Source organism: Orcinus orca, chromosome 12, assembly GCF_937001465.1.
Source record: "Orcinus orca chromosome 12, mOrcOrc1.1, whole genome shotgun sequence".
NCBI classification, from domain to species: domain Eukaryota; kingdom Metazoa; phylum Chordata; class Mammalia; order Artiodactyla; family Delphinidae; genus Orcinus; species Orcinus orca.
The window spans coordinates 76261659-76285470 of record NC_064570.1 but is presented as its reverse complement, the minus strand read 5'-3'; positions in this window follow the sequence as shown (position 1 = coordinate 76285470).

The following is a 23812-nucleotide window of genomic DNA, read 5'->3' as shown; positions in this document are numbered from 1 at the left end:
TCTCATAGGATACATGATTTAACACACCGGCAAGGACCCTAGGAGGCATATAATACATTGCTAGGATGTCACTTAGAAAGCCTGAAACATGATGGAGCATAAAAGTGAAGTAGCAATGCCAGAATTGTGTGACAGATAGAAGAGGAAGGTATGAAATGGCTTAAAGAAATGTGTATGGTATAGTGATATACTATGTAAGATCAGAAGAACCACCAGAAAACTATATACAAGTACTAATAAATAACCAGAAGCACAGCTCATTCACTAAGCAATAAAGATTACACCGATGAGAATGGCACTATCATCCATCGTCCCTGAGAAGCTTGGTAAGGTTCTCCTCTAGGGTTGAATGTAGGAGATGCTGTAACAGAACCAGTATCCCTGATCGCAATGAGTATCCTGAGACAAATGAAGTCAGGTAGTGGCACTTTACTGTCAAAGTAAGATGAGCACTCTATTAAAATAAGCAGCAAATTTGGGGTGGCAGGCCGGCGAGGGCTTGACCTGCAGAGATATGTGGAGATGGTCAATAAAACACAATACCTCTAAAAGTAACTTACATGGAAAGCTCACCAGGATATTGCTTAATTTCTATAACAAAAAATCAAGGATGTATCTTTCTGAATTAGTGTTCTGGGGATTTTTTTGGATAAATACCCAGGACTGGAATTGTTGGTTCATATGGTAGATCTATTTTTAGTCTTTTGAGAAACTTCCATACAGTTTTCCATAGTGGGTGCACCAATTTACATTCCCACCAACAGTGGATGAGGATTCCCTTTTCTCCACATACTAGCCAGCATCTCTTATCATGGTCTTTGGTGATAGCCATCCTGACAGGGGTGAGGTAACATCTCACTGTGGTTTTAGTTTGCATTTCTCTGCTGATTAAGGATACTGAGCATCTTTTCATATGCCTATTGGGTATCTGCATGTCTTTTTGGAAGAATGTCTATTCAAGTCTTCTGCTCACTTTTTAATCTGGCTCTTTTTTTGATGTTGAGTTGTATAGGCTGTTTATATATTTTGGATAGTAATCCTTTATTGGTCATTATTTGCAAATATTTTCTCCCATTCAGTAAGCTGTCTTTTCATTTAGTCGAAGGTTCCCTTTGCTGTGCAAAAGCTTGTAAGTTTGATTAGGTCCCATTTGTTTATTTTTGCTTTTATTTCCTTTGCTTGAGGAGACAGATTCAAAAAATACTGCTATGATATATGTCAAAGAGTGTTCTGCCTATATTTTCTTCTAGGAGTTTCATGGTTTCAAGTTTTACATTTAGGTCTTTAATCCATTTTGAGCTCATTTTTTATATGGTGTTAGGAAATGTTCTATTTTCATTCTTTTACATATAGCTGTCCAATTTTCTCAGCACCACTTATTGAAGAGACTATCTTTTCACTATTGTGTATTTTTACCTCCTTTGTCATAGATTAATTGACCATAAGTGTGTGGTTTCATTTCTGGGCTCTTTATTCTGGTCCATTGATCTTTGTTTCTGTTTTTCTGTGCCTGTACTATGCTGTTATGATTACTGTCTCTTTGTTTTATAGTCTGAGGTCTGAGAGTGTGATATCTCCAACTCTGTCCACGTGGTAAGAGTTATAGTGGAGAAGGCCCATTGGAAGCCTCTAAAACTATCCACTTCCCCAGAAAATAATAGTAAATAAAAAACAACAACACATTTTTGAAGGAATGGGTTACTTACTGTCACCCTTAAATATTTAAAGATGACAGGTGTGGCAGTTCTTACCATCCCCATATAGTTCAGTAGTCTAACCCCTTAAAAATTTGGATAGGTTTATGGATGACAGTAGCCTAATACAAACAACTAAGTAGTAGTTCCAATTGTAGAAGTTGTGCAAATGTGATGTCTTTGATAGGGCATATTAATTTAGCTTCTGGTACATGCAGTTATGATTATTTTTCATACCTATTCAGAAGGATCATGAGAAACTGTCGACATCACAAGATATGGACAACAGTATACATTATGTTTTTGTCCCAGAGCTATATTAACTTTCCAAAAGTCACTTGACCTTCTGGGCATTCCTCAGATCATCACTATGGTCCAGTATAGTGTTTATGTCATGTTGACAGGCAGATGAACAAGAAACGGCAAGGGGCACACTGGGCTTAGTTAGATATTCAGACTCCAGAGGATGAGAGGTAAACTGCATAAAGATTCAGCGATCAGCCATGTAAATGGAATTTTATGGATCCAGAAATCTAGGTCATACTGTGATATGCAATCTAAAGTACAGGACAAAATATCACATCTTGCATGACCCACAAGTAGGAAACAGGATACTCCGTAGGTCTCTGAGCTTTGGAGGCAGCATACCCTTTTAAAAAAATTTTTATTGAGGTATAGTTGATATACAGTGTTCTGTTAGTTTCAGGTGTACAGCAAATTGAATGTTATACATATACATATATCCACTCTTTTTTAGATTCTCTCCCCATATAGGCCATTACAGAGTATTCAGTAGACTTCCCTGTGCTATACAGTAGGTCCTTATTAGTTATCTGTTTTATATATAGTAATGTGTATGTGTCAATCCCAAACTTCCAATTTATCCCTCCCCTCCCCCTTACCCCCCGGTAACCATAAGTTTGTTTTCTACATCTGTAACTCTGTTTCTGTTTTTGAACTTATCTACAAAGCATATCCTTTTAAAAAATAGACTTTATTTAGAGTAAATTTAAATTCATAGCAAAATTGAGCCAGAGATACAGAGATTTCCCAAATACCTCCTTTCGTTAAGTCATTCATAGTTTTTTCTATTTTCAGCATCCCCCACCAGAGTGGTACCTTTGTTACAACTGATGAAGCTACACGGACATTATTATCACCTAAAGTCCATAGTTTATATGAGGGGTCACTCTTGGTATTGTATATCCTATGGGTTTGGACAAATGTATAATGACATGTATCCAGCATTATAGTATCATACAAAGTAGTTCCACTGACCTAAAAATCCTCTGTGCTCCACCTGTTTACCTTTCCCTCTCCCCGAACTCCTGACAACCACTGATCTTTTCACTGTCTCCGTAGTTTTGCCTTCTCCAGAATGCCATATAGGTGGGATCGTACAGTATGTAGCCTTTTCATATTGGCTTCTTACACTTATATTTATATTCCTCTATATTTTCTTCATGACTTTCAGGGCTTGATAGCTAATTTCTTTTTAACACTGAATAATATTCCACTGTATGGAATTCATCCCATTCATCTACTGAGAACATCTTGATTGGTTCCAGGTTTTGGCAATTATGAATAAAGCTGTCATCACCCTCATTTTCAAGTTTTGTGTTGACATAATCTTCAGCTTATTTGGGTTAATACTAAGGAGCGTGATTTCTGAATCATATGGTAGGAAACTGCCTAACTGTCTTCCAAGGTGGCTGTATTATTTTGCATTCCCACTAGGACTGAATGAGTGTTTCTGTTGCTCCACATTCTTGCTAGTTCTTGATGTTGACTGTGTTTTATATTTTTGCCATCCTAATAGGTATGTAGGGGTATCTCTTTACTGTTTTAATTTTTATCCTCTGATGACATATGGTGTGGAGCACCTTTTCATATGCTTCTTTGCCATCTATGTATCTTCTTTGTGTATTTTGGATAACAGTCCCTTATCAGAAATGTCTTTTGCAAATATTTTCTCCTAGGCTGTGGCTTGTTTTAGATGGTAGCATATTATTAACTTGGGAAAATTAGTTCAAATTCAATTCCTTAGTGCCATAAAAGATGGTCAGCTTTGAGAAGGACCTAGTACAGGAAAGAGCCCAAAAGGGTCCCATCTGTGGTGAAAGGAGACGTGCCACTTAATTCCTATGACCTGGAAGACCTCATGGTTCTGCACCATTTTTCAATAAAACCTTCAACAGTGATGAAATTCTTCCATGTTTGTATGGTGCAATATAGTAGTCACAAGCCATACGCAACTACTGAACACTCAAAATGTGGCTAGTGCAACTAAGGAACTGAATTTCTAATTTTATTTAACTAAATAGTCACATGTGCCTTGTAGCTACCATACTGGGCAGTGCAGGGGGTTATTTATTGATGGAAAGATATGTGCAGTTAATGATAGACCCAATAGTGAATGACAATGTAGACCACGTGGTTCTAGGGCAAGGCCATGATATCTACAGAGAACTATACACCATTTTAAAAATAGCTTGGTAATCCACCATTTAGCAAGGTAATCCTATCTTGCTAATCCACCTGAGAGAGATGGAGTAACAGAGAGTGAAACACTCTGATTATCTAGCCAAAGCTGCCCATAATGCATTGGATTCTGTCAGACCCAACATATCATAAAGTTAAGTGGGTTTAACAGCAATCTATCATAAGTTGGAAGTGACACATCTGGGATCATGTGTGAGCAGTGCAAGAGTGACCACACAAGTTACGCAAGTAGGTGACCCAGACTGCTATGTCATCCCTCATTGTTGCACCAGTGCTTCATGCTAAACTTATGCTTATGATCATGTGAGAGATTCTTTATGGCCAATTCATGAAGAAGGAAAAAGGATGGCTTTGACTGTCATGAATGGGTCAGTTGAGTAAGTTTATGTGAGCTACTAATGGAGGGCAACTGCGTTACAGCCCCAGTGAGATGGTCCTGAATGACATCCTTCTATGGGAAGAGGTCTAGGTGACACATTTTGTCATTCATTCTTGGTGAGAGAAATGGGCTGAGCTAATATTCTGTATAGATGCATAGGCAGGATAAATGGCCTGACTGGATGGTATGGGACATGAAAAGAAAGAGATGGGGGAATTGCAGTTTTAGGGAAAGGCATGTAGTTGGAAATATGAGTATGCACAAATTGTGAACACTTTTGTGTAGCATGTTAACATCCCCTAAGGGTATCCACTTCAAGCTTGGAGTGTGCTCAGAGCATATTAAAGATTGGATGAGGTCTCTGTTGCAATTATATCAACATCTCTCTCCAATTTTGCCTTATTTACTTCCTTACACTTTTATCTCACAAGAGCACTCTCCAAGAAGGTTTCTGTAGACAAGTCTTCATTTTAGGTCTATTTCCAGGAAACTCAAACTTTTATTCTTATTAGAGAAACAGACAAAATAAAAACATTATAAAGACAATGCTGGGGAGTGGCCAAGATAAAACCCCAGAAGAAGAACTAAGCAAAGTAGAGATAAGCAATCTACCTATTAAAGAGTTCAAGGTAATGATTATAAAGATGCTCAAGGAACTCAGGAGAAGAATGGATGACTGCAGTGAGAAGACTAACAAAGAGTTAGAAAATATAAAGAACCAAGCAGAGCTGAAGGATACATTAACTGAAATTTAAAATATACTAGAAGGAATCAATAGTAGATTAGATGATAAGGAGGAATGGATCAGCAAAATGGAAGACAGAGTAGTGCAAGTAAACTTAGCTGAACGAACAAACAAAATTAAAAATGAAAATAGTTAAGTGACTCCTGGGACAACGTCAGGCATACAAACATTCACATTCTAGGGGTCGTAGAAGGAGGAGAGAGAAAGAAAGAGGCAGAGAACTTAGTTAAAGGAGTAACAGCTGAAAACTTCCTTAACTTGGGAAAGGAAATAGACACCTAGATCCAGGAAGCACAGAGAGTCCCAAACACGATCAATCCAAAGGGTCCACACCAAGACACATTGTAATTAAAATGGAAAATATAGTACATTATACTCACTTTTATTTCATCTTATGTTAATCATTCCACAATATATGTGGGAATATACATGTTTATTATTTCACAACATATCACTGATGCTGAATCATAATTTTCTATAACTGTATAGTTTTCTATTGTATCGATGTGTCAATTCTTTTAACCAGTTCCCTATTAATGGACACTTAGGAAGTTTAAAATACTTTGTTTCTACAAACAATACTGCAATATTTAATTTCTTTCCTCTGGAAGTAAATCTGTAAAATAAATTTCCCAAAGTGAAATTGCTGTATAAAAGGTATATGAATTTCTTTTTGATAATTACTGACAAATTTTCTTTCAGAGAATGTGTACAAATCTACCCTCCAACAGCAAAGTAGAAAAGTTCCTTATATCCTAAATCTTACAAATGGGGACTGTTATCAAATTTTTAGATTTTCATTTCACTGACAGGGAAAACATGATACTTCAGTGCAATTTTACTGTCCATCTCTATTTCAAACAAGGTTGGGCATCTTATGTGTACAGACAAGTTGCTTTGCCTTTTTGTTCATTGCTTGTTCACATAATTTGCCCATTTGTTTATTAGGTGATTTATTTTATCCTATCAACTCTTGGAAACTCTTTACAGATTCAAAATATTTGGCCTTGTCTGTTATAAAATTGCAAATAATTTTCACAGAAAGTAGTTTATCTTTTGATTGGCTAATCAGAAATTTGTTTTTAAGGTTATCAAAATCAATCTTTATTTTGTGGATTCAGGATTTTGAGCCACAGTTAGAAATCCTTTTCTACTACCAGAAGTTTTATTATTTTACTTTCCTAACGTTTGTACTATTATCATTAATCTCTTGATTAGTCAGACTTCATCCTTAAATATCATATTCCAATAAAGACTCATGGATGCTGTATTCCTTTAGTTCCTGAATTCAGTGAGTGGCACAAACAGCTTTCTTGTTTTCTGAGGTTGTATGTGGTCCAGAGGAAGTCTGAGATTAAATAAGCTACCTTTCTTCTACCTATGATATTGGACAGTTCTTATTTTTGCTACCTCTATAACCATATGCCTTTATTTTTATAGAAATGCATAAATGATAGCTTGATATTTCTTCATTAATCATTATATTAGTTTGGGGGGAAGTGGTGTTTCCTTTGATAAATAACTTTATATTTTTTTACTCAGGGAAATTTGTATGGCATTTCTTTGAATATTATTTTTCTTTTCTCTTTTTCAGGGACTCCAAAAACATGTGTTTCATCTTTGCCATTTTCTGTATTAGGCATAGTTTCCATAATCATTGAAATGTTTTTACTTTACAGTTTCTTTTTGTGAGAATGGCTTATATCTGCCCCCTAGGTCTCTGTGTTTTCCGTCACTTTTTAATTTAATTTTCATTGCTTTTTTTTTTTTTTTTGTGCAGTACACGGGCCTCTCACTGTTGTGGCCTCTCCCGTTGCGGAGCACAGGCTCCGGATGCGCAGGCTCAGCGGCCATGGCTCACGGGCCCAGCCGCTCCGCGGCATGTGGGATCCTCCCAGACCGGGGCACGAACCCGCGTCCCCTGCATCGGCAGGCGGACTCTCAACCACTGCGCCACCAGGGAGGCCCTTCACTGCTTTTAATATTGCTTCCTAGCAACAATTTCCAGTCATTCCTTTAGCTTTCTTTCTGTTATTTTTAACTCTTTCTTAACAAGTCTGTATCTTGATTTATTTATTTTAAGTTTTGTTTTGTTTTGTTTTAAAGAAGGTATATTAGTTTCCTATTGCTGTTGTAACAAATTGCTGCACACTGGGTGGCTTAAGACAACAGAAATTTGTTTTCTGCAAGTCCTGGAGGCCAGAAATCTGAAATCAAGTTTTTGTTAGGGCCATGCTGCTTCTGGGTGGTCTGGGAAGGAATTCTTTGCCTCTTCTAGATTCTGGTGGCTGCCGGCGTGCCTTGGCTTTCTGTGGTTCATAGTTTCATCTTTCCAAGCCCTCTTCCACCTTCACATCATCTTCTCCTCTGTGTGTGGTTAGGGCCCACCCAGATAGATTAGGATATGTTTCTCCTCTCAACATCCTTAATTTCTCATATCTTTTGCTGTATAAAGTCACATTCACAGATTCCAGAGATTAGAGCATATCTTTTTGGAGACACCATTCAGCCTACTACATAGAGCTTATATTATTTGCCAGCTCTCATGAAGCTTAGAGATGGGTGGAAATGCAAGAAAGACCATAAATGAACAAATTAAAAAACATCAGCTAGGGACCAATATATGCAGATAATTAAAATAAAATAATATTATAGAGAGCCATTAGGTAACTATTTTAGACTAGTTGTTCTAGACAGGCCTCTCTGAGTTAGTAATATTGTAATAATAATCTGAGTGATGAGAAGGAGTCAGAAGTTCAAATATCTGGGGAATGAGCATCCCAGGCAAAGGAAACAGCTGATGTAAAGGCTCTCAAGCTACAACATGTTTGCCATATTAAAATAATAGAAAAACAGGGAATTCTGTGGCGGTCCAGTGGTTAGGACTCCATGTTTCCACTGCAGGGGGCACAGGTTCAATCCCTGGTTGGGGATAGAATTCCACATTTCCACTGCAGGAGGCACAGGTTCAATCCCTGGTTGGGGAACTAAGATCCTGTATGCCGTGCAGCATGGCCAAAAATAAATAAATAAATAAAATAATAGAAAATCAAAATCACATAGCTAGAACATAGCAGTTGATAAAAAGCAGATATGCTTAGTAATGTAGACATGAACCAACTCCTACGGAAAGATCCCATGTGCTGTGTGGTGCAGCCAATAAAATCAAATAAAGTAAAATAAAATAAAAACCACATAGCTAGAACATAGCAGATGAAAAAAAGCAGATATGCTTAGCAATGTAGACATGAACCAACTCATACAGGAAGATACGGCGTGCTGTGCAGTGCGGCCAATAACATAAAGTAAAATACAATACCGTGCAATAAAATACAAACCACATAGCTAAAACCAACTCACAGAGGGCTTTGTAAACCAGGCTAAGGAGTTTCTTGATGAGCCATGCCTATGTTCAGATTTCATCTTACATTACATCTATCTTTCTTAATATAGTGTACATTATTATGCTTCTCATTAAATATTTACTACACTCTGATTTTCTTAAATAAATTAGTTTATTCCTAGCCCCTGTTTTGTTATGTGTTGAGATGGATCTTTGCAGAAATAATTTATTTCTAATTACTCAGTCACCAGAATCACTAATATTAGCATAAAATGTGAAGTGTCTGATTCCAATTATAGTTGTAAAATTGATTGACCTATGTTCCATGTGTCAAATCCTTGTTAGTTGATTAATTTGCTATCTGAATTGATAAATGAAAATCTCTATCCTAAAAATTAACATGTGCAAGGAAGAAGGTGTGCTTGTACTTACACAGCATTTCTAAGTCAGTCAACAAAAGGGGGTCTAAAAAATAGCTGATTTTGGTCAAATAAATAATTTCTAAGGGTCACTTTCATGTGGTGTTACATGGACATACATTTTAAACAAGGATTGGCTTTTTTTTTTTTTGTGGTACACGGACCTCTCACTGTTGTGGCCTCTCCCGTTGTGGAGCACAGGCTCTGGACGCGCAGGCTCAGCGGCCACAGCTCACAGGCCCAGCCGCTCCGCGGCATGTGGGATCTTCACAGACCGGGGCACGAACCCATGTCCCCTGCATCGGCAGGCGGACTCTCAACCACTGCGCCAGCAGGGAAGCCCCCAAGGATTGACTTTTCACATTATTTGCTCTTTGCATTGTAATTTAGAGAGCATTGCTCAAAGAACTCTCCTATAACATCTTAACAGCGTTTCTTGACGTGAAGTTCTCAAGGGCTAAAAATATTGCATCTCATGAAACCCTTTTCCAGAATGCAAATACCCTAGATGGGTAACATATTAAAATGTGGATGTGGCATCATTTAATCAGAGATTAGTGAACTAGTCAGCTACATGCCTGACATAACTTGCAAATCAGCAGCTGTTGGCAGAATCTGGCTGCAGTCTTGTTTTGTTTGGCTAGTACAAACGTATTTGCACAGAATTTGAATTTAATGACTAAACAAGGCAGGCTTTCTTCCATTCTCCAGTGGCCCTCTGGTTTTCTGTCTTCTTTCTGCTGAGTTCAAATCACATATTTATGTTATTTCTTGGCATTTGAGTTTGTGATCTCTACCATAGCACCAATACATTAATGGAAGGAGAGGAGACACTACCTGAAGCTTGTGTAGCTGTGCAGCTGAAGAGGACAGGCCAGCGATTAGGAGGGTATCTTTCTAGGTCATCTTTCATAAAACATACTGTCACGATAATCTCATCCTATACTGATGAGTCCCAAACGTATACATTCATCTAAAGCCTTTTTGTTTAAAGCTCAAGAAAGAAAGAAATAGAGAGAGAGAGAGGGAGGGAGGGAGGGAGGGAGGAAGGGGGAGAGAGAGAGAGAGAGAGAGAGAGAGAGAGGGAGAGAGAGAGAAAGAAGAAGGAAGGAAGGAAAGAAAAGAAAGAAAGAAAAAAAAGAAAGAAAATAAAAGAAGTAAGGAAGAAAGGAAGGAAGGGAGGAAGGAAGATAAAGAAAGGGTACTGGGGTTCACTGAAAGGTAGGAGGATGGGAAAGGGACTTACACTTTCTGATTTGCCTGATGTTTCTGCCAGCACCCACCCTGTCTCAGAAATGGCTCTTCACCATAGAAGCATCATTTTCTTTCAATAACAACTGGGTCCTGATTCCACTTTCTTCCTTCACTCACAGAAACATCTTCATTGCATCTCTTTAGAGGTTAAATTACCAAAGATAAAGCAGTGGCCTCCTCCTCAGAGGTCTGAGTCCCATCACCACATGTCCAAGCCTGTTGAGGTCATCCCTTACTTTTGCATTCTAACCACCTAGCAGAGGGCATGGTTCCAAGCGTGTAATAACTCAGTGAGTGAATGAAGGAATGGATGTAGAAAATACATTAAACACCATGTATCCTAGCCACACACCGTGCATTCTAGAAACATTAGAAAGAGCTATACAATTCATATGTTCTTTTCTTTGCTTTTCTATTCTCACCAAATGATCCCACCATATTAGTAACTGTTCAGCATGGACACTTGAGAGTCAATTTAAATTTTTATTCTCCCTCGCGTATCACAACCACTCCTTTAGTAGATTTTGCAGATCAGGTATATTCCAAATGCGTCAACTTGTTTTACGTCCACTGCCACCATAGGGCACTGTGGACTCTTGTCAGTGATTACCTGATTTGACCCCAAAGTGGTCTCTTTGCCTCTGTCCTGCCCTCCACCAATTCATTCTTCACTCTGGTTGTGCATCTTGTCACAGTGTGTCCACATACGCCTCATTCCTTTCCTGGAACTCCTTCCCATCTCAGGGTATTTTCACAAGCTGCTTTCCCTCTTCTGTTCTCATACGACTTTGCCTCCCTCACAATTACTCAGGCCTCACCTCCAGGTTAAGCGTCACTTTCTCTTTAAACTTAATGCCTCTGGTGAAATATTCCAGTTATATTCTCTTACTGTATTATAATTCTTCAGAGCATCTACTTCAAGTTAAATTCATTAATTAGTTTCGTAATAATGTACCTATTGTCATTCTATGTCTTTTTCCTTCCTTTCCAAAATCAGGATGGAATTAGTGTTCACTTTTTTACGTTTTGTGAGAATTTAATATAATACATGTAAATCACTTAAAACAGCATCTCATTCATTGTGAACACTCAGTAATGTTGGCTATTATATTTATCATCATCATCATTACTAGGCTTTAAATTCCTTGAGTGACTTAAGTGACTTAGGAACTCCTGAATTTTGAGGCAATGGAATTAAGTCTATAGCATTCTACCCCTGCCCCCCCCCCCAAATTCACATTCTTCTCATATGCGAAATACATTTATTTATTCTATCCCAACAGCCCCAATGTATTCCCAATGTCTTAACTCATCCCCAGCATCAATTCTAAGTTTACAGTCCATTGTCTCATGTAAATATTATCTGAATCAGACATGGCTCAAAGGAACAGCACCCATACCGCTCTCTGCAAGGGCCCTGCCTATGCAGCTCTGCTGGGTGGATGTCCTGCCCCTTGAAACCCAAGTGGAGGAATCTTTACCAACTCCCCCCACCTTCAATCACCCCTGTGTACTCTGGGGCTGTGATGGGAGTAGCAGCCCTGAATCACCTTTGGAGTACTTCTTCCCTTTTCTTGAAGGATAGCATATGTTCACAGTCTCCACTCCATCCCATTTTCTGTTTCCTTTAATCCCAGCTGACAGTGTTTCTGCTGGTATAATCCTATCTATATTCTTGGCTTCTGTTGAAATGGCTGATAAGGTCCATAATTTATACCCACTGTAGTCTCCTGGTCAAATAGTTGGTACCCACACTGTAGGCATTCTCTGCTGAACGTGCTTTCTCATCTTCTACAATATGGACAGGTTGAAAATTTTCCATATATTTAAATTCTGGTTCCTTTTGCTTAACAATTCCATCTTCAATCTATCATCTAGCATTTTTCTATAAGCAATCAGGAGGAACAAAGCTGTACCTTCAATACTGCTTAGAAATCTACTTAACTAAATATCTAATTTCATCATTCACAAGATTATCCTTACACAAAACACTAGAACACAATTCAGCCAAATTATTTGCCGCTTTATAACATGGATAGTCCTTCCTCCATTTTCCAGTAACATGTTCCTTATTCTTGTCTGAGATCTCACCAGAATGTCTATATTTCTAGCATACACCTCAAAACTCTTCTAGCCTCTACCCATTACCCAGTTTCAAAGCTGTTTCCACATGTTTAGGTGCTTGTTACGGTATCACCCCACTTCTTAGTGCCAAAATCTGTCTTAGTTGGCTCAGGTGGCCACAACAAAATACCATAGACTGAGCAACTTAAACAACAGGAATTTATTACTCACAGTTCTGGAGACTGGAAGTCCGAGGCCAAGGTGCCAGCATAGTTGGTGTCTGGTGAGAACTCTCTTCTAAATGGCCACCTTCCTGCTGTGTCCTCACATGGCCTTTCCTTGGTGTGTGAGGGTAGAAAGAGAGAGAGGAAGCAATCTTCCTGGCATTTATTCTTATAAGGGCACTAATTCCATCATTAGGGCTCCACCCTCACCTAAACCCAGTTACCTCCCAAAGACCCCCATCTCAAAATAGTATCACATTTGGAGTTAGGGCCCCAGTATATAAATTTTAGTGGGACACAATTCAATTCATAGCAGTAAGTCTGAATTATTCAAGATTGTATTCTAGCATCAAGCACACTGTGCCTGGAACATTTAAGTAATAAATAAATATGTGTTGAAAGAACATATGTATGAATAAGTGAGTAAATGAATAAATTTCTATTGCCATTGGAGAGAAGGAGAAGGTCTCAGGAATGGAATTTTTGGGAACAATTTTGATGAGTGAGAAATAAGAAAAAAATCCAGAGAAAAGAAAGGTCAAGAAGGGAGAAAGCTAGACCACAAAATGTCTTGGAAGACAAGACATTGAGAGATTTAAATGAGGATTATTCATCTGTGTTAAATAACAAAAAAAGGCTGACATTAACATTTATCACTAATTCTTATAAAAATTGCATCAGTTCAAATTAGCAAAAAGGCTAGGGATTTGATGCTCAAAATAACTTACACTAGAAATCAGGTTATTACTAAACAGTCATCCTAATTAAAATGGAAAACAAATCATAGCATACGTAATATATTTTGTCAAAATACTAACACTCACTGACAACAAGGGCATTGCCATTATTCTAAACAGCATGTGCTTTTTGCTTGTGAGAGAGGAATTTATAAGATTAAATTCAAAAGAAATAGATAGAACCATTGAGAGACAGAAACTCTTGGTCTATGGTACTTTAAAGAGCAGACTGTATAAACAGATTTATAACTTGCTTCGATTCACTTAACAATATATGGAAATGTTTTCCATGTTATCACTTAATCTTTCACATCATTATTTTCAATAATTGCATCACACTCCATCTTAAACATGGAACAAACGTTACTAATCGCTTTTGGATAAACAGTTGTTTCAAATGAACTGCAACTATCAACTGTTCTGGGTCTACTATAACTAGAAATAATGTTTTGCAAATATCATGACTATATTCTTAGAATACGTTTTTAGCGTCAATTAGGAAGCACATTTTTAAAGCTTTTGATTTAAATTCTCCTACAAGTGGTGATAGCAAGTACTGATTTCCCCACATCTTCATCAGCATGGGTTTTATCATCTTTTTCTTTCTTTTTCTAGTTTTTTTGATGTTGCTGAAAAAAATTGTCACCATGTGGGTTTAATTTGCATTTACATGACTAATGATGAGTTAATATTAAATAACACTAGACTACCAATATATACTCACATATACATTCAGGATTCATTGAGTGGAGAAGAGTAAATTTATTCATTGAAACATTAATTAATTACTAAATTTCTTCTGTGATCCAAGCTCTGTTTTAGATAGTGCAGATAAATAAACAAAACCAACCAAAGTCCTTGCTGTCAGGAAACTTATATTGTAGTATATATAAAAAAAAAGATAATAGAAAAAATGTTTAAAAGTCAAGAATACTAAGGAGCAAACCAGAAACCAGAAAAGGATGCTTAGATAATTTGAGAGGTCAGCTTTAAATTGGGTATTCAGATGCAATGGTGAATGGAATTGTTTCCTTAATTTCTCTTTCTGATAGTTCATTGTTAGTATATAGAAATGCAGCAGGTTTTTGTATATTAATTTGGTATCCTGGAACTTTACCGAATGAGTTCTAGTAGTTTTCTGGTGGTGTCCTTAGGAGTTTCTATGTATCATGTCATCTGCAAACACTGACAGTTTTACTTCTTCCTTTCCAATTTGGATTCCTTTTATTTCTTTTTCTTCTCTGATTGCTGTAGCTAGGACTTCAAACACTATGTTGAATACAAGTGGCAAGAGTGGGCATTCTTGTCTTGTTCCTGATCTCAGAGATGACCTACCAAGGTGATATTATTTAAATAAAGACATGAAGGAGGTGAGAAGTGTGGCTTTATATATAAGAGGAGAAGGGAGCTGAAGGTAGAGGGAATGAGAAGTACAAAGAGCAGGAGCAGGGCTACCATCTCCTGGTTTAATTATTAATTTTCTAGGATCATCAGTGAGACCAAGTACTGCTGGGGTAGAGGGACTGAGGTGAGTAGTAGAAGGTGAAGTCAGAAAGGTTTCAGGTGTCCAAAATTGATTATTATCCTGCAGACTATTCTAGGAACTTTGGCTTCTTAATGAGTGAAATGGGAATACACCGGAAGTTTTGAGGAGCTGAAAGATATAAACTGAATTGAATTTTAAAAGAATTATCCTTGCTGCTCTGTGACAGAGGTTGGGGGCCAGAACAGAAGACGGGAGATCAGAGAGGAGGCCGTTGTAATGATCCCTGTGAGAGACGAGGGTGGCAGGAGAGGTGCCAGCTACAAGTGAAACTCTTGGGTATATTTTGAAAGAATTTTCTGGAAGGTTTGCTCTATGTTGTGAGACAAAAGAGAGAATTCATGGGTAACTTTAAATTTTTGGATTGAGTATGGAGTGGCCCTTAATTGAGATGGGGAAGACTGTGCGAGAAGGAGGCCACGGAAAGAAAAGATTAGGGGGAATCGGCTTTTGGAAGCACGAAGTGTGAGTTGCCTACAAGACATTCCAGTTAAGAGGTGAAGGAGGCAGTTGGATATACAAGTGAACAGTTGGATGTACAAATTCAGGCTGCAAATATAAATTTGGGAGTTAGAGGTATGGCCAGTAAGCCTAAAAATGAGTTTGAAAACTAGGACGTGGAAGATACAAAACCTTCAAGATCTGCAAATATTTAATTTTTTCAGTTTTAAAGTAGAAAATAGTAATATTTACTATGGGTAATTTTAACAGAAAAATACTAGAGAAATTGTCATTCACATTAACTTCTTAAACATGCATTATAAATAGAGCACCCTGTAATTGTTAAAAATGGTAATAATGTATTTAGATATATAGAAATGTTCAGAGTAATGCTTGAAAACATGACTACATAGAATATTACACAGACATGCATACTAAAAAAATCAAAGATTAATAAAACTCAGTTGAATGGGGAGTAAAAGTAATTCATAATTATGATATAACATGCACAAGTCTCTGGGGTTGCTTTTCAAAATCACTTAGCAATATGATTCAAAGGTATCTCCCTTATAAAGTAAAGCTACTAACTGAGAGATTTGGAATACTATGTAGTAATTAAAAAGACAATTTATATCTAAATGTACTAATATGCAAGGATCCCCAAGGAATGTCAGGTTTAAAAAATCAAGTTTCAGAACAGATTTATATTATAGATCCATTTATATTAAAATTCCTATATGCATATGTACAAAAAAAGTCTTGCTCTCCTACCCCTATATTGCCCTTCCCCATTCCCCTCTCCCCACTGATAACCAGGAGTAAGAGATACAAAGTATTAGGTATAAAATAAGCTACAAGGATATATTATACAAAACACAGAATACACCCAATATTTTATAATAACTATAAATGAAATAGAATCTTTAAGAATTGTGAATCACTAGATTGCACACCTGTAACTTATATAATATTGTACAGCAACTATACTTCAATAAAAAAAATGCTTAGGAGCCCCAGAAAAAAAGTAGATTTGTTTCTAAACTGTTGAGTAAAATTCTTCACAGAGGTGCAACTTATTAGTATAGCTTCCTTCCTTTGAGGCATAAAAATATGAATTGCAACCCCAGGTGACACACAGCCTCATCATTCATCAGATACATTCTAATATTAACTATAATGTAAATGTTCTCTTTAGATGTTGTGTGGCCTAGCCTACCATTTGCTAATAGAGCTATTGATCAGAATCCATAAAATAAAAATAAAAACTTTGTACATTTGTTAGTATGTGGCATAGAAAGTGTCTGGAGGGTGGAGACCATGACTGTGCCTTTCTGAATACTTCAGTAGGATACTGTTCCTACTCTTTGACTCCATTAAAGCACTTTAAAGTTGAAAATTGTCCAGGACTGACTAATTCCAGGCAGTTTGAATTACCTAATTAAACCAATTTTTTAAATGTATATAATACAAACATTAAGTATGTAACCTTGGTGTAAGCAGGACATATATATGGGGGTGTGTGTGTGTGTATAAATACTTTTAAGTTCAAAGTATTTAAAACTTCTGGTTGAATTTTAGAAAATAAAATACAAAATGCAAAGAAAGTTTTTCTGTTCACAATAGGATCTGCATCTTACAAAGCCTCCTTAAAATGTATGCCTATTGCATTTCCACACAGTGTTCTCATCATATGGGAGATATGAGCTTACTCTGAATGGAGGTTGTGGATTTATTTCTTCTTTGTCAAGGTCATAGAAGGTAGAAAGAGAGAGGAAAAAGGGAAGCAAAGGGATTCACATATACAGTAGGAATAATTCCACGTTCCTTAAGAGTAGATTCATCAAATCAATGTGTTGTTTACCTTAAACTTGCACAATGTTATATGTCAGTTATATCTCAACAGAGAAAAAATTAATGGATTTACAAGCTAAAATACAAGTTTTTTTCTTTTTACAGTTGAAGACTTGTCTATATCCAGTTCTTACATCTTTTCCTTTCTTTGACACCAAATTTTTCAGAAAGACTCAATTGTTCTCACTATAATGAGAGGTGTAAGCATCTATATAGGTCTCTGTCACTATTGCTATCTATACTTGCTAGGAGCTCTTGAAACATTTTCTCCATATCTCTTTGTGAATTCATCCATGAGAAGAACCAGACAGTACAACTCTAAAAAAGCTTTGCACATAGAAAAATTTATTTGTCTTTAATCTTTTACTTTTTTTAAACAGCCAGCAAAACTCAGCTAAAGACCTATCCTTCCATAGGAAGCCTGCTCTGATTCACTAACGAATCACATACAGAGCCCTGGTGCGCACTTGCTTCCCTGTAGCTAGCAAAATGTATTAAGTTATCTCTAACATTATCTAATGAAGCACTTCCACTGGTGACTAAAAGTAGCAGAGTCCCTCTCATAAGAGCCACATTACAAAATGGAAATGCCAGCCTTGAGAAATGGCCACTACTCTGATCCAAAAAGGAGCCCTTAATGAGTAATGTTCACAGGAGAAACAAAAACATGAAAACTTCTGCAAAAGTAACTTTCAATGTCATTCAACCAACAGAACAAAGATCATAAAGATCATGAAAAAACAACAGAGAAGTAATGACTTAGCATGTCAATGAAACACTCCATGTCAATGAAAGACTCTAATGGAATATATACCCATTTCCTTCACTTTCACATGATAAAATTTAAAACTTGGAAGAACTTATACTTCACTTAGAAAAGAAGCAGTTTCTCTAAATTTAATCATTTGCTTACCAAACAATGACAGTGTGTGTTTATTCTTTGCTGCAGGAAGCTACTCTTTCTTCTTGCTTTTTAAAACCTTTTGTTGGGATGGATGAGGTAAAGCAAGTGGAAAGAAGATGGAACCCTCCATCACCACTGAGAGTAGGATGAGGCAGAATGCTGTCTTCTTCTCTGGAGCACCAAGAGCGAAACAAGAAAGCCAATCATTATGCTGATGTCAGAAGTTTTGGGGGAGAGGTGCTAGAGAGGCAGGGGGCAGGAGTCCATCCTGAAGATGGTCCAGGAGTATAAGCAGAGAGAATATTTTGGTTGGTAGAGGATTCACCAACTTAATAAACACTCTATGTTAAGAGATAGTAGAGGTAGGGAAGTGTTAAACGAGTAACCCAATGCTGCCACCAAGTCCTCACCAAACCATGGTGGCTGACGCTGCAACTTAATTTCTATGCTCTCTTCCTATCATGCCCCAAGTGTTTCTTTGAAATTCTGCTTACCTCACTAATCTATGCAGCCAGTACCAGTCATTCAGACCGATTTGCATGGTGAAACTTATTTGACCACACAGGTGTAGTGCTTAAGATACCTAGTTCAGGCAGACCTAAGTTAGAATTGAATTTCCACAATGTACCAGCTCCATGGTCTTGGGCAACTTACTTAACTTAGATTTGCTATGTCATATATGGGCATCATAGTGCCTACTTCATAGATTGTGGTTGGGATTTGATAAGATAATTTCAGAAAAGATCTCAGCACATAGTAAATATCGAAGATATTGTGGCTATTATTATGTTTTTATAATAGACGTTCTTCTGGCGAACAATATATTATTTCTATTAAATGCCCCATTCTTCAGGGGCTGGTCAGTCTTTAGTCACAGACAGTATCAATACATCAACTTTTTCAGAAATGGAGCTAAATATACAACATTTTCATCAAGTGGCAAAAGCTTGAGCTTGAAAGCTGTCCATAAGCAAAGAGTTTTCAGAGTTTAATTATTCTGAAAAAGCAGTTTCTCATTTAATTATTTCAAAAGGTACTTTTCATATAATGATTGTTAGTGATAAAAAAGGATCGCATATGTAAAGTGTTATTTAAGCATATAAAATTTGTAAGGATAACCATTAAGCAAAATCATTGTTTTCTTTTAGAATATTTATAGCTTACCTTTTTGAATATTTTAAAATATATATTTTCAGACTTTGAAGACATTATTAAAAATGTAGAAAATTAAAACTGGATTATCAAAAGATAATTTTCAGCAAGTCAACAATGTAAATAAATCTTTGGACACAATTTTTTAAAAAAGAAATGGAGCTAAATAGAGAGGAGCATTTAATAGAATTTTTCTTCTAGAGTTTTCATATTTCTGTGCTCTTTAGGTCAATCTACTGGCCAATGCTATTTTGTGGTGTCAGTAAACATAAATCTCATTAACCAAATTAACAGATACTTGTCAGGGAAAATGACCATTCCTTCACTCATTCAGTCATTCATCTAGCATATATGTATCAATAACCTCCTATGTGCTGTACACTGCTCCATATACTAAGGATAGAAAGTCCATGATACCATAACCCCTGGGGCCCAGGGAACTCACTATCTAGTAGGAGGGTTTGCTTTGTCAAAAACACATAGTTATCACTATAGTTTTATTTAGAAAAAAATATTTTCCATAAATGTCAAAGATTAAACAAATTGTCTTATGAAATATTACCTATTTCATGAAATATTACATTTCTATTAACTTGATACCTTTAAAATGTAATGACACTAGATAATATTAGAGACATACTATAAAGGAAAACAAATAATATAAAAACTGTACATATACAGATATACAGGATAATATCATTATGAAGAACTATATTTTTTATCTATCTACCAATTGAGAGAGACAAAGGGAGAGGGAGAGAAATACACTAAAATACTGAATTTTAATGAGATTACTGGACGTTTTATTCCAATCCTGAATACAGATAATGCAAAAAAGGAAAATTATAGTATTATCATAGAAACACATATTTTAAAAGAATACTGGCTATGTGAAGTTATCAGATTGTAATATACAATTATAATACATCATAATTAAGTATTGTTTATCCCAAGAATGCAAGGATGATTGAATATCAGAAAATATATCAGTGTAATTGGCCACAGATATAAGTAGCCAACTCATGATTACTTTAACAGATGCAGAAAATCATCTGATATGAATCACCTCATAATATAAAAGGGAAAAAAGCAATTATAAACAAAAGGGCATTTCCGGGCTTCCCTGGTGGCGCAGTGGTTGAGAGTCCGCCTGCTGACGCAGGGGACACGGGTTCGTGCCCCGGTCCGGGAAGATCCCACATGTTGCGGAGCGGCTGGGCCCGTGAGCCATGGCCGCTGAGCTTGCGTGTCCGGAGCCTGTGCTCCGCAACGGAGAGGCCAGAACAGTGAGAGGCCCGCGTACCGGGGAAAAAAAAGAAAAAAAAAAAAAGGACATTTCCTTGATCTAGTAAATCTCTAATAAAAATCAGTGGCACACACTTTACTTAAAAAATGCATGCAGACGCAATCCCTTGTTAAAAGAAAGAACAAGACAAGGATGACCATTATCGCTTTTATTGTTTAACAGAGTACTGAGGTCCTGGAAAAATACTATAGGAAAAGACAATAAGATGTATAAGATTTGAAAATAAAAACATAAACAGTTTTTATTTAAAGATGATAAAATAATTTACCTTGAAAAGCCAACAGTATTAATAATGTATTAAGTTCAGTATATAATATTTCCTGGAACAAGATACACATATGAAAATAAATAACTGTTTCTATACACAGGCAATAACAAGCTAGAAAATATATCCAAGAGCAAGATACACTTCATAATAGCCGTAAAAAAAAAACCAATAAAGTACCTAGGAATTAACAAAGAATATACTAGAAATATGGAAAGTAATCTAAAATTTTATAATAGAAAAAGCTTCCAAATTAATGGAGAGAAAAATCTGTGCTCTTCTACAGGAACATTTCACGTGTTCATAACATAACCATTTCAAGTGTCACAAAATTATTATAAGAAGTCTTAGTCATAAATCTGGCTGCATTCTTTTTAATAAATGTAGTAAATACATTCTCTAATTTATATGAACATATAATGGAAGGTATTTAATGATAATTACATAAAATTAATAATTTCTTCTTCAGTGAAGACACTATGAACAAAGTTAACAGATTAGGGACATACTAAGAATAAACACATGCCGTGTCTATTACTGACAAAGAAACATTATCTGAAATATACCTGAGTGCCTACAAATCAACCAGAAAGAGAAACAAAATTCCATAATAAATCAACACAGTATGAATTTACAGGAGGTAGTTCAAATGCCTGACTGGTATATAAGATCTTCAAATTCATTAATGATTGAAACATAAAACCAAGATAATAAATTATCTATTTATACTCATGTTTGGCAAAAATTAAGATGCTAGATGTTGTCATGTATTGGTAGAGATATAATGATATAAGAGCTCCATCATTCCGGTTTTACTTTTGAGAATATTCTAATAATTATTCACATTAAAATTATATATATTCTAGGGCCCAGTAATCCAACTGTTGAAAAATATTTCAGTCATATCTGTTAAGAGGATATATTTAAGAATATACATTGCAGCAGTCTTTGTGTTAATTCCAAGCTGAAGGTAAGACAGGAATCCATCAGAAAAATGCAGAGGAGCCATGCCATGAACACTTGGAACTCTGAAAAGCAGCAGATTCAATATATGCAATACAGCGTGAATGTAAATTTTTTTAAATACAGTGCTTAGAGGAAAAAGGAAGAAACCTTTTAAATATGCATGTTTTATCTTATATTTTGTTTGGAATGATAATATAAAGAAAAAAATGTCACAGATACCTGAGAATGTCACCTATGGATAAGGGGAGGAGAAGGGGACTGGGAAAATGATGATGGTTTACCTTAAACTAAAGAGTATTATTAGCACAATCCTTTGTATCTGAGCGTCAATAAGAAAAAAATGTATATTCTGTTAAAAGGAAAGAAATAAATGCAATCTACAATGGAAGAAAATAATAATTATAGTAAAATATGTAAAAGAAAAAGCTCTACAGAAGCATAGCTAAGAGAGACTACCTATAAGGAAGCCAAAATAAAGCTTTCTGAGGATAAAGGCTGTTAATTGGGTGTTGAAGGTTGAGTTCACTAGGATGAAATGTAGAGGGAGAACATTCAGGATGAGGGAAAAGAATATTAAAAGGCTCAAAATGTGAAAGAATGGTATATTTTTAATTAGCTGAGATGAAATAGCATATGTGTTACTTTTTTAATACATAACATTTTTCTCAGAATATTGTAAAGTAAAATTTAGATGAAGTTATTTTTCATTTATCTTAACAAATTTTGGCCAATATTTTATATAAGAAAATACATAGATTCATACATAATTAGTTTAATTCCAACATTCAATCCTAAAGTCATTATTCTTTGTAAAATAGAAATCAAATTATCACTCCACTGATTTTTCACAATGAAACTTTTCTTTTACATCTCAATGATGCCATCTTACATAGCAGTTGCTTTCAAAGACTGAAAAATATCACCACCTGTGAATCACCATTTTCCACCTCATCCATTCACTTAAAAAATTCAAACCACAAAGTTTTCAGATAAATAAAAGTGCCTTGCATTTGCTTCCCTGGCATATGAATCTCTTAATATTTCCCAACATGCTTGTTCCTGGTTTTTTTGTTTTTAACTTTATACCCTAACCCCTTATACTACTTCCCCAGACCCTTTCTTTGTACCTCTTCTGACTTTCAGGTCCGTACATCCATCCAGAGCTCTCCTCTGACCCTCAGATCCCAGGTCTCCTCTGTGTATATTCACCTATCAAAGGTCTGAACCTCTCATTATAATTGCAAGGATTATATATTACTCCTCAACCTTCCCTAATTGTATTTTCTATTGCAGATAATTTTAACTGGTCCTGTAAGCCAAAAACCTTGGAGTCCTCTTTCATTCTTTTTGTCTCACACTTCTCATTCAATCAGTCAACACCTCCTGTTTACTTCGGCTGCTAATTACTTCTTGATTCAGTCCCTTTCGCTCAGTCTTTATTGCCCCTCTCTCCAGATCAAACCCTCATTATCTATCACTTGGAGAGAGGAACTAAGTGTTCACCCTGCTTTTCACTGTCTCCCTCAGACCTGTCCCCCAGTGAGTCTTCAGAATGAGCTCTCAGAGAAATGGTCTGACCTTATCATTCCCATACTTAAATCTCTTCGTCTCGTTTTCAACTCCTGAGAAATGCCATCCAAGGTCATTCAAATAATTCAAGTCTTTGAACTACAGAATAATACAGTTGATTAAAGCAATGATCTTCAAACTTTTATGTTGCATAGCCCTAGTAGTAAATATTTTAAAATTTATTTATAATTATATGCACATAATTGCTAATATGTTATTCATATTACAGAATATTCACCAAAATTTGAGATTAAAATGAACACAAATAGAAGCTCCAGTATTTTTCTGACGCTGGCCTTCGTAGGTCATATTGTGTACCCCTGAGGAGTTTGTGAACCCACTTTGGTGATCTCTGGACTAAATAGTATTGTTAATAAAGTCAGGGTCACAGTTTTGATAGCTCTTTCTGCCAGTTAATACCTTTTTATATATAGCAACAGACTATGCCCTTCAT